Source organism: Lucilia sericata, unplaced genomic scaffold, assembly GCF_015586225.1.
Source record: "Lucilia sericata isolate MDLA Ls3-8-SP2 unplaced genomic scaffold, ASM1558622v1 Contig000585F_arrow, whole genome shotgun sequence".
Taxonomy (NCBI): Eukaryota; Metazoa; Arthropoda; class Insecta; order Diptera; family Calliphoridae; genus Lucilia; species Lucilia sericata.
The window spans coordinates 123,271-140,536 of NW_023994592.1; the positions used below are offsets into that span (position 1 = coordinate 123,271).

The 17,266-nt window shown below is 31.5% G+C and overlaps 1 protein-coding gene across 1 annotated transcript in view; it reads left to right on the forward strand.

Moving 5' to 3' along the window:
• Nucleotides 1-532: 532 nt before the first annotated feature.
• Nucleotides 533-17,266, forward strand: part of LOC119606439 (probable serine/threonine-protein kinase DDB_G0282963) — a gene marked incomplete at its 3' end in the record, with an annotated part of 135,043 nt that continues 118,309 nt past the window's right edge. The window contains exon 1 of the mRNA XM_037959953.1: nucleotides 533-683. The remainder of the gene's footprint in view (nucleotides 684-17,266) is intronic.

A 17,266-nucleotide genomic window follows, 5' to 3' on the forward strand; every position in this document is an offset into this window, starting at 1 on the left:
CTATAGTCTAGTATATAGTCTGGTCTATAGTCTAGTCAATAGTCTAGTTAATAGTCTGGTATGTGGTTTAGTCTATAGTCTGGTCTGTGGTTTAGTCAATAGTCTGGCCTATTGTCTGGTCTATAGTCTGGTCTATAGCCTGGTTTTTAGGATGGTCTATAGTCTGGTCTATAGTCTGGTCTATAGTCTGGTCTATAGTCTGGTCTAAAGTCTTGTCTATAGTCTGGTGTGTAGTCTGGTCAATAGTCTAATCAGTAGTCTGGTCTATAGTCTAGTCTATTGTTATTGTTTAATTTTATAATTCTTAAATTTTTCTGATTCTCTCCTCTTTAATCTTTTTAACAGAAACCTTAATTTAATTTTTCATTTATTTCTTCTACCTTAAGCCTATAAGTATGCTAAATAGACCAACACTTTATACACATATAAAATCCTCTGCATATTTAATGTTTATCTTGATTGATTTTTTAAACAGCAATATTTTAATTTATAATTTCTCTCTCTCTCTCTTTCTTTTTCTTTGCAGGTAATTTATTGTTTACAACAACAACAATAGCAACAACTATTTGTATTTAAAAGTGGAATTACCTTAAAATCTTCTCTTTACTGCACTGTCGTCATTTCACCTTCCATAGCACTCGTGTCTATCTCTTGCTCTCTTTTCGACACATTCTGCTGAAAATGTAAGTTTTCTTAAAATGTTGTTTAAGTTATTATTTTTGTTGTTTTGTTGTTGTTCTAGTCTTAGATATTTAAGGCAGTTTTGCATAGAATATTATGGCGGCAAATTGCCAAAAATTTCCAAATACATAGAAACAAGCCTTGTTTTTTTTGGCAAAATTTTTACATTATAAAACGGAAATTACCAAAAAAAATTCAAACAATATAAAATGATAAAATTAGAAAAAAATACAAAATAGAACCTAGAAAAGTTTGCATGATGAGACGCCTTGAAAACATGCAAAAGCAGTTTAATACAAACACTTGATTTTGTTTTTGTAATGAAAAACAATTGTCTGCAGCTACCAAACAACTACCGAGAAAGAGGTGGCCAGTCCCCCTCAAAATATTATTATGCAACATTGACATTTGCAAGCCAATTTCCGGTAATGATTTTTTTCTTGTTTTAGCAGTTTTTTCGTAAAAAAAAAAACATTTTAAAATTCTGTTTTATAATTTAACAACAATTTTTGTTAATTCAGTTTTTGGTTTCTTTAAGACCTTTTTTGGCTTAAGTGTTTTTGTTGTTTCTTCTTGGTTTTGTCAAATTAAATTCTTGCGTAAATATTTGCGTTTTTTTGTCGTTATTTGTGGTTTGAACTGAAAATTCTCTAAAACTTCTTGAGCCACTTAAGTTGTTTTTACTTTGGCTTAAAGTTAATGATATAAATTGCTAAATAAATGTTATTTTATTTTGTTGTTAATGGGAGTTTATTAATTAGTTAAATAAATATAATGGTAAAAAGTTTGTGTATTTTCTATTTTCAAAAGGTTTTCGTGTGCGAAGACAAATTTTCAAGAGCCGTAAGAAATGTGGTGGAAAATGTGTATTTGAAGGGGAGAAGAAAGCAGAAAGGGGAGAGGTATAAGGAAGATAATTGGTGAGAAAAGGGGAGGTGCAAATATTCTTGAAACAACAAAACTTTTGTGGTAAAAAGTTTATACTTAAGGGAACAATAAATAGCTTTTTTTGGTAAATAAGGGAAAATTTGATTGGTTCCTAGAAATAAATTTTAGACTAGACTATAGACTAGAATATAGACTAGACTATATAGACTAGACTATAGACTAGACTATATAGACTAGACTATATAGACTAGACTATATAGACTAGACTATATAGACTAGACTATATAGACTAGACTATATAGACTAGACTATATAGACTAGAATATAGACTAGACTAATGACTAGACTATAGACTAGACTATAGACTAGACTATAGACTAGACTATAGACTAGACTATAGACTAGACTATAGACTAGACTATAGACTAGCCTATAGACTAGACTATAGACTAGACTATAGACTAGACTATAGACTAGACAATAGACTAGACTATAGACTAGACTATAGACTAGACTATAGACTAGACTATAGACTAGACTGTAGACTAGACTATAGACTAGACTATAGACTAGACTATAGACTAGACTATAGACTAGACAATAGACTAGACTGTAAACTAGACTATAGACTAGACTATAGACTAGACTATAGACTAGACAATAGACTAGACTATAGACTAGACTATAGACTAGACTATAGACTAGACTATAGACTAGACTATAGACTAGACTATAGACTAGACTATAGACTAGACTATAGACTAGACTATAGACTAGACTATAGACTAGACTATAGACTAGACTATAGACTAGACTATAGACTAGACTATAGACTAGACTATAGACTAGACTACAGACTAGACTATAGACTAGACTATAGACTAGACTATAGACTAGACTATAGACTAGACTATAGACTAGACTATAGACTAGACTAGACTAGACTATAGACTAGACTATAGACTAGACTATAGACTAGACTATAGACTAGACTATAGACTAGACTATAGACTAGACTATAGACTAGACTATAGACTAGACTATAGACTAGACTATAGACTAGACTATAGACTAGACTATAGACTAGACTATGACTAGACATAGACTAGACTAGACTAGACTATAGACTAGACTATAGACTAGACTATAGACTAGGACTATAGACTAGACTATAGACTAGACTATAGACTAGACTATAGACTAGACTATAGACTAGGACTATAGACTAGACTATAGACTAGACTATAGACTAGACTATAGACTAGACTATAGACTAGGACTATAGACCTAGACTATAGACTAATAGACTAGACTATAGGACTAGGACTATAGAACTCGACTATCGACTAGACTATTAGACTCGGACTATAGGACTAGACTATCGACTAGGACTATAGACTAGACTATAGACTAGACTATAGACTAGACTATAGACTTAGACTATAGACTAGGACTAGGGACTATAGACTAGACTATAGACCTTAGACTATAGACTAGACTATAGACTAGACTATTAGACTAGACTATTAGACTAGACTATAGAACTAGACTATAGACTAGACTATAGACTAGACTATAGACTAGACTATAGACTAGACTATAGACTAGACTAAGACTAGACTATAGACTAGACTATAGACTAGACTATAGACTAGACTATAGACAGACTATAGACTATGACTATAGACTAGACTATAGGACTGACTATAGACTAGACTATAGACTAGACTATAGACTAGACTATAGACTAGACTATAGACTAGACTATAGACTAGACTATAGACTAGACTATAGACTAGACTATAGACTAGACTATAGACTAGACTATAGACTAGACTATAGACTAGACTATAGGACTAGACTATAGACTAGACTATAGACTACGACTATAGACTAGACTATAGACTAGACTATAGACTAGACTATAGACTAGACTAATAGACTAGACTATAGACTAGACTATAGACTAGACTATAGACTAGACTATAGACTAGACTATAGACTAACTATAGACTAGACTAATAGACTAGACTCTAGACTAGACTATAGACTAGACTATAGACTAGACTAGTAGACTAGACTATAGACTAGACTATAGACTAGACTATAGACTAGACTATAGACTAGACTATAGACTAGACTATAGACTAGACTATAGACTAGACTATAGACTAGACTATAGACTAGACTATAGACTAGACTATAACTAGACTTAAGACTAGACTACTAGACTATAGACTAGACTATAGACTAGACTATAGACTAGACTATAGACTAGACTATAGACTAGACTATAGACTAGACTATAGACTAGACTATAGACTAGACTATAGACTAGACTATAGACTAGACTATAGACTAGACTATAGACTAGATATAGACTAGACTATAGACTAGACTATAGACTAGACTATAGACTAGACTTTAGACTAGACTATAGACTAGACTATAGACTAGACTATAGACTAGACTATAGACTAGACTTTAGACTAGACTATGACTAGACTATAGACTAGACTATAGACTAGACTATAGACTAGACTATAGACTAGACTTAGACTAGACTAGACTAGACTATAGACTAGACTATAGACTAGACTATAGACTAGACTATAGACTAGACTAGACTAGACTATAGACTAGACTATAGACTAGACTATAGACTAGACTATAGACTAGACTATAGACTAGACTATAGACTAGACTATAGACTTGACTATAGACTTGACTATAGACTAGACTATAGACTAGACTATAGACTAGACTATAGACTAGACTATAGACTAGACTATAGACTAGACTATAGACTAGACTATAGACTAGACTATAGACTAGACTATAGACTAGACTATAGACTATAGACTAGACTACTAGACTATAGACTAGACTATAGACTAACATAGACTAGACTATAGACTAGACTATAGACGAACTATAGACTAGACTATAGACTAGACTATAGACTAGACTATAGACTAGACTATAGACTAGACTATAGACTAGACTATAGACTAGACTATAGACTAGACTATAGACTAGACTATATACTAGACTTAGACTAGACTATAGACCTATAGACTAGACTATAGACTAGACTAGACAGACTAGACTATATAGACTAGACTATATACACTAGACTATATAGACTAGACTATATAGACTACAATAGACGACTAGTTTATAGTCTAGCCCAGCAAAAACTCGGTAATGGGTTGTACTTCCATAACCACTTACTTTTCAATGACTATTACTTACCGTCTGCATTACATAGAAGTACTCTAGTAATGACTTTCTTATAATCTGATATAGAAGTACTTTATTTTCGGCTTTGTCATTTTGTTTGCACATTTTATTTAATTGCGTTTTAAGAATTGAGTTTTAAAAAAATAAAAAAAAAAATTAGTTTTGTTTGTGAAAACCATTATTTGACGCGCAATAAAATAGCTAAGCAGTGGTGCAGTGTGTAGAACATTTGACTAACAAACCGAAGCCCCTGGTTCGTATTCTAGCTGGCTCTTTTTATTATTAAAAAACAAACAACTTACTCAACAACTGTTTTGTAAGGGAAATTGCAAGTACTTCTTTAAGTCCCTATTTGTAAGCGTGCGTAGAAGTACTTGCCTCCAATGACATCACCGTGTTAAAATAATGACTTAAAATGCTAAAGAAGTAGTGAAAAGAGGTTTTATTAGCTATTTAACTCATTACTTTTCAATGTAAGTTTTTCCTGGGTAGTCTATAGTCTAGACCTTAAATGTCAAATATAACTAATTATGTCAACATTAATGTAAATTTAATTGAAGGAGAAAAATATTGAAAAACAATGAGGTTTAGTTTTAGGCTTATTAAACAAATATTAAGTAAAGCATACTTTTAGGGGCCAAATAATACAATTTTCAATGTTATCTCCAGAAAAATATTTAATTTTCAAATCTTTCTTTTCAAAACATAAATTTTATTTGTCTTCTTCCCTTCAAAGTAGGTGTTAATTGTAAATACAATAAAAATATTATTGTTTTTATTTCTTTATCACTTAAAAAACTCAAAAAACAAAGAAACATCAAATGTCTTGAAAATCTTTATAAAGAAAAATTTTCCAAATTACCCAAAACAAACTTTTCCTCTTATGTTTTGTTTTTTCATAAAGTTTTTATTTTTCCAAAAATTTTAACCTCAATTGAACTTAACAAGTAAACAATGGCTTAAAGGCTTTTGTCAGAGTGTCGTTAGTCTTCGCACAAGGTTATGTTGAGTTTTAGGGTTCTGGCTAGGTGTTGGTATTTATGTTTAGTAGGGTCTTAAGGTGTTTTCAAGCTACAAAAAAAATTTATGCTTAAAATTTGCTTTAGATTTTTATTTTATTTTCTTATAAAGAAAATAAACCAAACTTTACAATGGTGTTGCAAGTTTTTCCTAAAGTTAATATTTACTTAACAATTGCACACCATGGAAAAATACACAAAACATCTAGACACTTTTCTAAAGATATTTATGTTTGTGTACAGGTGTTGTCTTGCAGTTCTTTTTAGATTTTTTACATTCTTTAGAATTTTGCAAAATGCTGCTGCATGACACTATCCGTAAGCATTGTATTGAAGCCGTAGATAACAAAAAATGTCTCCAAAGTTATTGTTAATCCACGTGGTAAAGTTGAAAAATGTTAGAAAATTTATTGCAAAAATCAAATGCAAAAAATCGTATAAAAACTTAAATATTCTTTAGAATTTTTAGAAAACAAAATTTCAATCTTCTAGAATAATCTACAGTCTGTTATATAGTATAGTCTATTGCCCGGTCCATAGTATAATCTAGTATAGAGTAAAATATATACATAAATACATAGAAACGACTACATTCTAGTCTTTGGTATAGTCTAGTCAAGTCTGGTCTAGTCTATAGTCTAGTCTATAGTCTAGTCTATAGTCTAGTCTATAGTCTAGTCTATAGTCGTCTATAGTCTAGTCTATAGTCTAGTCTATAGTCTAGTCTATAGTCTAGTCTATAGTCTAGTCTAGTCTAGTCTATAGTCTAGTCTATAGTCTAGTCTATAGTCTAGTCTATAGTCTAGTCTATAGTCTAGTCTATAGTCTAGTCTATAGTCTAGTCTATAGTCTAGTCTATAGTCTAGTCTATAGTCTAGTCTATAGTCTAGTCTATAGTAGTCTATAGTCTAGTCTATAGTCTAGTCTATAGTCTAGTCTATAGTCTAGTCTATAGTCTAGTCTATAGTCTAGTCATAGTCTAGTCTATAGTCTAGTCTATAGTCTAGTCTATAGTCTAGTCTATAGTCTAGTCTATAGTCTAGTCTATAGTCTAGTCTATAGTCTAGTCTATAGTCTAGTCTATAGTCTAGTCTATAGTCTAGTCTATAGTCTAGTCTATAGTCTAGTCTATAGTCTAGTCTATAGTCTAGTCTAAAGTCTAGTCTATAGTCTAGTCTATAGTCTAGTCTATAGTCTAGTCTATAGTCTAGTCTAAAGTCTAGTCTATAGTCTAGTCTAAAGTCTAGTCTATAGTCTAGTATAGTCTAGTATAGTCTAGTCTATAGTCTAGTCTATAGTCTAGTCTATAGTTTAGTCTATAGTCTAGTCTATAGTCTGGTCTATAGTCTAGTCTATAGTCTAGTCTATAGTCTAGTCTATAGTCTAGTCTATAGTCTAGTCTATAGTCTAGTCTATAGTCTAGTCTATAGTCTAGTCTATAGTCTAGTCTATAGTCTAGTCTATAGTCTAGTCTATAGTCTAGTCTATAGTCTAGTCTATAGTCTATCTATAGTCTAGTCTATAGTCATAGTCTATAGTCTAGTCTATAGTCTAGTCTATAGTCTAGTCTATAGTCTAGTCTATAGTCTAGTCTATAGTCTAGTCTATAGTCTAGTCTATAGTCTATCTATAGTCTAGTCTATAGTCTAGTCTATAGCTTAGTCTCTAGTTCTAGTCTATAGTCTAGTCTATAGTCTAGTCTATAGTCTAGTCTATAGTCTAGTCTATAGTCTAGTCTATAGTCTAGGTCTCTATAGGCTAGTCTAGTCTAGTCTATAAGTCTAGTCTATAGTCTAGTCTCTAACGTCTAGTCTATAGTCTAGTCTATAGTCTAGTCTATAGTCTAGTCGATAGTCTAGTCTATAGTCAGTCTATAGTTAGTCTATAGTCTAGTCTATAGTCTAGTCTATAGTCTAGTCTATGTCTAGTCTATAGTCTAGTCTATAGTCTAGTCTATAGTCTAGTCTATAGTCTGTCTATAGTCTAGTCTATTCTAGTCTATAGTCTAGTCTAAGTCTAGTCTATAGTCTAGTCTATAGTCTAGTCTATAGTCTAGTCTATAGTCTAGTCTATAGTCAGTCTATAGTCTAGTCTATGTCTAGTCTAGTCTAGTCTATAGTCTAGTCTATAGTCTAGTCTATAGTCTAGTCTATAGTCTAGTCTATAGTCTAGTCTATAGTCTAGTCTATAGTCTAGTCTATAGTCTAGTCTATAGTCTAGTCTATAGTCTAGTCTATAGTCTAGTCTATAGTCTAGTCTATAGTCTAGTCTATAGTCTAGTCTATAGTCTAGTCTATAGTCTAGTCTATAGTCTAGTCTATAGTCTAGTCTATAGTTTAGTCTATAGTCTAGTCTATAGTCTAGTCTATAGTCTAGTCTATAGTCTAGTCTATAGTCTAGTCTAGTCTAGTCTATAGTTAGTCTTCTATAGTCTAGTCTATAGTCTAGTCTATAGTCTAGTCTATAGTATAGTCTATAGTCTAGTCTATAGTCTAGTCTATAGTCTAGTCTATAGTCTAGTCTATAGTCTAGTCTATAGTTAGTCTATAGTCTAGTCTATAGTCTAGTCTATAGTCTAGTCTATAGTCTAGTCTATAGTCTAGTCTATAGTCTAGTCTATAGTCTAGTCTATAGTCTAGTCTATAGTCTAGTCTATAGTCTAGTATAGTCTAGTCTAAGTCTGTCTAGTCTTAGTCTATAGTCTAGTCTATAGTCTAGTCTATAGTCTAGTCTATAGGTCTAGTCTATAGTCTAGTCTATAGTCTAGTCTATAGTCTAGTCTATAGTCTAGTCTATAGTCTAGTCTATAGTCTAGTCTATAGTCTAGTCTATAGTCTAGTCTATAGTCTAGTCTATAGTTTAGTCTATAGTCTAGTCTATAGTCTAGTCTATAGTCTAGTCTTTAGTCTAGTCTATAGTCTAGTCTCTTATTCTAGTCTATAGTCTAGTCTATAGTCTAGTCTATAGTCTAGTCTATAGTAGAGTCTATAGTCTAGTCTATAGTCTAGTCTATAGTCTAGTCTATAGTCTATCTATAGTCTAGTCTAAATCTAGTCTATAGTCTAGTCTATAGTCTAGCTATATTCTAATCTACAGTCTAGTCTAGTCTACACTAAAACTAGTCTAGAAAAGGTAGTATTTTTCTTTTCAACTTTACAGTACATTTTATTATGACAATATTGCCACCTTAAATTATGCTTTACATAATTTTTATTTGGTACGCCAAAAAATATACTTTTTTTTTCAATTTGTTCACATGTTTGTAAAACCGATCATCATTTAAGCGTAAAACGTATACTAAATCATATATGTCAACATTTTCTATCATGTTTCCTCTCACACATACAAGTGTTTGCCGCCTCACCTTCCTCTAGAGAAAGGAGAGTATTTTTAGGCTTCACTTATTCTGGTGGTTGTTGTTGTAGTTCGGTTGTGATTAGTGTCAGGTACACATTGTTTGTCAGATTTATATAAATGTGTATGTGTTCTCATAACTGTTTTGTGCATGAGTGCAAGAGAACAAGTGTAACAATATAACGGGTGTTTAATGTTTGTGGTAAACAACCACAGGAACAACAACAATAACATTAACATCACCAATACTTTATGATTATTGCAATTTCAGCTTCATTGAGTACAATGAATGAATTGATCAAACTCACACACAAACATGTGTTAACTTAGTCATGGTATTTTCTGGGTTTATTGTTTTCTCTGTGCTCATTTATGAGCACAAACTTATTCATATCCACACATACATACATATACATATGTATGTATATAATGATAAATGTATTATAATGATGAAATCTACACACATGCTTTCATTTTGATTTTACTGTTATTTTAACACCACACACACACAAACACTTTTATTACTACCTAGAAACTGTTCCTTTTATTTATTATAGTTTATAACTTTCAATCAAATATTTATATTCTCTTCTAATCTTCCACCACTTTTTGTGACATTTTATTTATATTGCTAAGAGATTATCTTTTATCATAAGATGTTGTTTTTTCCTGACATTTCCTTCTTTAGAGCGTATTACATTATAAGAAAAAAATAACAATTTATTTATTTCCTTACATTTATTTATAGTGTTACTTTTATGACAAATTTGATCTGAAAAAGATAATATTGTTCCGATAAAATTTAATTCTCTTAAAAGTCACCATTAAAACAAAAACCCAAATACCAACAAATAAATTGTTATTAGAGTGTAAAAATCATAAAAACACAACAAAATTTATTTGTTTGTTTAGTCATAAAACAGTGAATAATTTGTTGTAATGAGCACAAAATCAAAGGGGCGAGGGAGATCAATCACATGTAAAAATCTTTTAGAGTTGGAGTAAATTTTATGAGAAATCGTAAGGTAAAGACCAATTGATGAATACACATTACTGGGTAATAATGTAAGGAAGATATAACACATGATTGGAGTGATAAGATTTAAATAGAACTATAAATTAAGAGGAAATTGCATAAAATTAAAAGGGGACATAAATATAAAAAGGTATCAAATAAATAATCTATAGACTAGAGTAAAGAATCGACTACAGTCTATAATATAGACTAGATTATGGAGTAGACTATAGACTAGACTATAGACTAGACTATAGACTAGACTATAGACTAGACTATAGACTAGACTATAGACTAGACTATAGACTAGACTATAGACTAGACTATAGACTAGACTATAGACTAGACCATAGACTAGACTACAGACTAGACTACAGACTAGACTATAGACTAGACTACAGACTAGACTACAGACTAGACTATAGACTAGACTACAGACTAGACTACAGACTAGACTATAGACTAGACTACAGACTAGACTACAGACTAGACTACAGACTAGACTATAGACTAGACTATAGACTAGACTATAGACTAGACTATAGACTAGACTATAGACTAGACTATAGACTAGACTATAGACTAGACTATAGACTAGACTATAGACTAGACTATAGACTAGAATATAGACTAGACTATAGACTAGATTATAGAGACTATAGACTAGACTAGACTATAGACTAGACTATAGACTAGACTATAGACTAGACTATAGACTAGACTATAGACTAGACTATAGACTAGACTATAGACTAGACTATAGACTAGACTATAGACTAGACTAGACTATAGACTAGACTATAGACTAGACTATAGACTAGACTATAGACTAGACTATACTAGACTAGACTAGACTATAGACTAGACTATAGACTAGACTATAGACTAGACTATAGACTAGACTATAGACTAGACTATAGACTAGACTATAGACTAGACTATAGACTAGACTATAGACTAGACTATAGACTAGACTATAGACTAGACTATAGACTAGACTATAGACTAGACTATAGACTAGACTATAGACTAGACTATAGACTAGACTATAGACTAGACTATAGACTAGACTATAGACTAGACTATAGACTAGACTATAGACTAGACTATAGACTACTATAGACTAGACTATAGACTAGACTATAGACTAGACTATAGACTAGACTATAGACTAGACTATAGACTAGACTATAGACTAGACTATAGACTACTAGACTATAGACTAGACTATAGACTAGACTATAGACTAGACTATAGACTAGACTATAGACTAGACTATAGACTAGACTATAGACTAGACTATAGACTAGACTATAGACTAGAACTCATAGACTAGACTATAGACTAGACTATAGACTAGACTATAGACTAGACTATAGATACTATAGACTATAGACTATAGACTAGACTATAGACTAGACTATAGACTAGACTATAGACTAGACTATAGACTAGACTATAGACTAGACTATAGACTAGACTGTAGATTATACTATAGACTAGACTATAGACAAGACTATGACTACACTTTAGACTAGTCTATAGCCTAGAATGTTGAAAATAATTTTTGTCAGTTTTAAGACAGTGCGAAAAAGTATATTTTTGAATGTTTACGTGTTTTCAGGCGTAAAAAATAAACAGCAATTTAAAGAAACAAAAACATATTTAGATAAAAGTATTAGTGTATAATACCTACACTTGAATATACTTGAGCGTCGACCCTGTAGTTCTAGGTGGTCGTCGAAATCATTTTGGTTTAAGAATAAGAATTACGAGACTAGTAAGATTAAATTGAGCTTGACATAGATTGTAGTGTCTCTTCTCTAAGTGTATATATTGAAGGCAAAAGATATAATATTACTTCCTTATAAATCTGCAGGGTTAAGACTCGACTGCAAAAAAAAAAAAAAAAACACCCAGATACACTTATTCAAAGTAACAAAAACTTGTGTTAAACATGCAATCAATACAATGTAATACAAGGTTTACCACAAGTTTGTTAAATCGCACCTCCCTTCATCCACCTCTTATTTGAATTAAAAGAAAGACCTTGTTTTTAATATTTTTTTTTTTTGTTAAGTCCTTGTATAGTTTTTTAATAACAATATCCTGATTTTGACACATGAAGCGGTTGTGTGTATGTGTGTTCTTACTAATGTAAATTAACTTTTTTACTGCTGTTGGGTGGTGGTAATTAATTGCAAAATCATAATTTACAGACACTTCCTATTCCGCTACAAAAAGCATTAATACCCTGTTTAAACCCATCTGTTTTCCTTTTTCGAGAACGGCCTTGTTTGTAAGTGTCTGTGCACTTTATGTTCAAAAAAAAAATGTAAGAATTTTTCTTCGACTTTATGGTGTTTTTATAGTTAACATTTCCTGCTGTTGCACGGTGGGAAATTTTTTCGAAAGGAAATCGTGCTTTTAAATGGAAACCAAGCAGATTTGCTCAGGGTTTAGGTAAATTTTTCGACGCTAGTTATTGATATAGTCAAATAATCAAAAGCAGCAGGCTCCTAGTGGAATCCTAGGAGTAAAAATATAGGCAATAAATAGACTATAGACTAGACAACAGACTGCACTATGGATTATACTATAGACTACTGTATGGACACGACAACAGACTAGACTATGGAATAGACTGTGGTCTAGACTATAGACTAGACTATAGACTAGAAGACTATAGACTAGACTATAGACTAGACTATAGACTAGACTATAGACTAGACTATAGACTAGACTATAGACTAGACTATAGACTAGACTATAGACTAGACTATACTAGACTAGACTAGACTAGACTAGACTATAGACTAGACTATAGACTAGACTATAGACTAGACTATAGACTAGACTATAGACTAGACTATAGACTAGACTATAGACTAGACTATAGACTAGACTATAGACTAGACTATAGACTAGACTATAGACAACTTGGGGTGTGTCTGTCTATTTTCACCCAAATTTCCAATTGACCTGTTTAATTCCCATATTTTTTTTTTTTTTTTGCCACTTTCCCAACCACAAGGTAAATCTGTTTGTAGTTGATACACCCACTAGAACGTAAGAAAAGCCAGCTAAAAGCAGGCAGTTAAGCAAGGGAGTCATTTATTTTTTTTAACTTTTCATTATGCCTTTTTACTTCCTTTCTTTTTGCTGATTACTTGCACTTTAAACCAAATGAATATGAATACAAGAATGCAAGAATGAAAAAAAGGAAACCTGAAAATGACTTATGTACTTGTTGGTTACCTGTTTGACTACCTGAACGCCTGCCGTGTGGCAAGCAAATGAATCATAGTAGTAGTTGAGGAAAATTGCAGTCAAGAGGACGACGAAATGAACTTAAATTATTGTATTAATAATGCTTGCATGCTTGGAATGATTATATGGAAATTATGGCTTGTCAGAGTAAAATTAAGAGGAAAGAAGGAAGAAAAGTAAGAGGCATAAGACATAAATAGTCTTTTAAGGAAGTTATTTTAAGTTAACTCCAGGTAAGTTTATTAACTGAAGAAAGTTAAAGCTTAATAAATATTCAACAGATTTCAAAAATAACTAGAGCAGAAATAAAAGTTAACAAATGAATTCTCCATTTCCCGGGAATATAAAAGTCCGAAAATTTCTTAAAGTAAAAATTGCCTTTTTAGATTCTTAGTCTAACTTTTCCATTGGATCTTAAATGCTTTTGCCAATAATCCTCTTTTCTTTTTTTGCTCTTTTCTATTCCCCAAAATGATTGACAGATTTCTTAAGGCAGAAAATTCTTGTAACTCTTTTATCAACTACAGCATCAGCATCAAAAAAGGAATTGACATTCAAAATATCCCGTTTACTTATGCTACATAACCAACAACACAAAGAAGCATTTGTTATTTTCCCTCTCTCCTCCTTATATTTACTGCCTGTGTTTTCCTCCTTTTTAACCTCGTTTTAAAGCTGTTTACCGTAGTCTACAATAAAGCTATTGTAATATTGCATACTTTGTGGCATTAAGGAGTTAGAAGCATACCTTTAGGTTATTGATATTTTCAAATGAAATTTATACTCGATTTTTTTGGTACACAAACAAATATTGATTGAAAGCTTGAAAATTTCAAAAGTCTTTTTAATTTTACATTTTTCGTGTTTTAATTAAATGTAAAATTTATATCATAACTGTCATTAAAGTGTTTCCCTTTCAGATGTTTTCAACGACTAGAGAGGAAGTAACATGTTCATGTGAAGTTGTTTTACTGATTGCATGTCGTCCATTGCTTAACTTTTTAACACCATCATTAAGTTGTTTAGGCATTAGTTTTTGTTGCTGTTGTAGTTTTAAATTGTGAAACAATTAGAAAATTTAAATAAATTAAAACGCGACAACATGTTATTGTAGCAGAGCAATTGTGGAGAAAGAAAAGGTCACTGAAACAACAATAATAGTGTCGTGAATGTGGTCTGACTTTCTAGTTCAGTTCTAGTTCTAGTTCAGTTCTAGTTCTGTTCTAGTTCTGTTCTAGTTCTGTTCTAGTTCTGTTCTAGTTCTGTTCTAGTTCTGTTCTAGTTCTGTTCTAGTTCTGTTCTAGTTCTGTTCCAGTTATGTTCTAGTGCTGTTCTAGTTCTGTTCTAGTTCTGTTCTAATTCTGTTCTAGTTCTGTTCTAGTTCTGTTCTAGTTCTGTTCTAGTTCTGTTCTAGTTCTGTTCTAGTTCTGTTCTAGTTCTGTTCTAGTTCTGTTCTAGTTCTGTTCTAGTTCTGTTCTAGTTCTGTTCTAGTTCTGTTCTAGTTCTGTTCTAGTTCTGTTCTAGTTCTGTTCTAGTTCTGTTCTAGTTCTGTTTCTAGTTCTGTTCTAGTTCTGTTCTAATTCTGTTCTAGTTCTGTTGTAGTTGTGTTTTAGTTCTGTTCTAGTTCTGTTCTCAGTTCTAATTCTAGTTCTGTTCTAGTTCTGTTCTAGTTCTGTTCTAGTTCTGTTCTAGTTCTGTTTTAGTTTTGTTCTAGTTCTGTTCTAGTTCTGTTCTAGTTCTGTTTTAGTTTTGTTCTAGTTCTAGTTCTGTTCTAGTTCTGTTCTAGTTCTGTTCTAGTTCTGTTCTAGTTCTGTTCTAGTTCTGTTCTAGTTCTGTTCTAGTTCTGTTCTAGTTCTGTTCTAGTTCTGTTCTAGTTCTGTTCTAGTTCTGTTCTAGTTCTGTTCTAGTTCTGTTCTAGTTCTGTTCTAGTTCTGTTCTAGTTCGATCTAGTTCTGTTCTAGTTCTGTTCTAGTTCTGTTCTAGTTCTGTTCTAGTTCTGTTCTAGTTCTGTTCTAGTTCTGTTCTGTTCTAGTTCTGTTCTAGTTCTGTTCTAGTTCTGTTCTAGTTCTGTTCTAGTTCTGTTCTAGTTCTGTTCTAGTTCTGTTCTAGTTATGTTCTAGTTATGTTCTAGTTCTGTTCTAGTTCTGTTCTAGTTCTGTTCTAGTTCTGTTCTAGTTCTGTTCTAGTTCTGTTCTAGTTCTGTTCTAGTTCTGTTCTAGTTCTGTTCTAGTTCTGTTTTAGTTCTGTTCTAGTTCTGTTCTAGTTCTGTTCTAGTTCTATTCTAGTTCTGTTCTAGTTCTGTTCTAGTTCTGTTGTAGTTGTGTTCTAGTTCTGTTGTAGTTGTATTCTAGTTCTGTTGTAGTTCACTTCTAGTTCTGTTCTAGTTTAGTTTTATTTCAGCTCTTGATTAGTTTTAGTTCTAGTTACCAAATTAAGTGCCATTTTTGCCACGTTTTAGTTTAAACTATATTTTCGTGTTTGTTCGTAGTTCATCATTTAACTCCCCTTTAAATGTTCTTTATCTTAAGTTCCTTTTTGCTTTATTATCTAGCCAATATTTATTTGCCAGTGGTTTGCTGTTGATGTTAAATAGGACCTCCTCGTACTCTGCCTCCTCGCGAAAGCCCTTTTATTAATACTTTTATTTGCATTTAGATTGCGTGTTCAACAATAGATTGAAGAGTGAAAATGGATTGGAATTTGTAGAAAAATAGAATAGATTTTGTGTTTATACGTTTTACTGAGATATTTTTGTTTTGCGTGTTTGCATAATCGATTTAAACCTCTAGAGTCTAATAGCAGCACAACCTGCCTTTTTTATGAATTTGCTATTTTTGTGTTTTGTAATACTAATAATATTCCAAACCCCATACATAAACACATTTCCGTTAAGGGAAAAATATTATTCATATATTTGTAGTTGTATTTTACTTTTCTTTTTTTGGCCTTTTACTCTTTTTACTAAGAGAATTTTGATAATATAGTTGAAAAGAAGCAGAAAAAAATAACTTGCATTTTCTATTATGGAAAATTGCACATTCATGTTTTGTTCCTCATATGTTAAAGGTTGTGAGGTTAACTCCCTTTTTGTGGCTGTTAGGCGCCCTTAAAAGGTTATTTATTATATAAACGTTTTCTTTTTAGAGTGGGTTGCAAAGTTTATTTCTGTAATCTACTTTTCGGCGGCTGTTTTTCTTGTTTACACATAAACCCGGTGGAATAATATAATTGAAATTCTTAAAAATTTTGGCAAATATATAAAACAAATTGGCAAAAAAAGTAGCTGTTTGTTTATATAAAAAATGTTTTAGATTTTAAAAGAGTTAGATAAATATATTAAAGCCTAAAAATAGGCTACAATTCCTAAGAAAAATCTTAAATTAAATTATGCTCATTTTTTATCGTTTTAACGCAAATCCCTTTGAAATTCCTACTGTTTCCTTGTAATGTTTTAACCTTTAACTATTTCTGTGTTTAAATTTGTTCTATTTTTGCCAATTGTTAAAATTTGAAAGCATACCTTTAGGGTTTTGTTTTTTTAGAACTTGTTTTTGTTTGTTTCACATTGCATTTTGTAAATTACCAGTTAAATAATTTATTTGTTTATTTTAAAATAAACAATATACAAATAATTAATTAAATAACATTTAATTTGCAAACTAAATTTTCAGTTATTCAATATCTCGTTTACTACTTGTAGTATTTAATTGAAGCATACCTTTGGGCTTGTGTTTTTTTAATTAAAATTCTTTGGATTTTATTGCTGTTTAAATGGGTAATTTTGGCTGCAAATTGC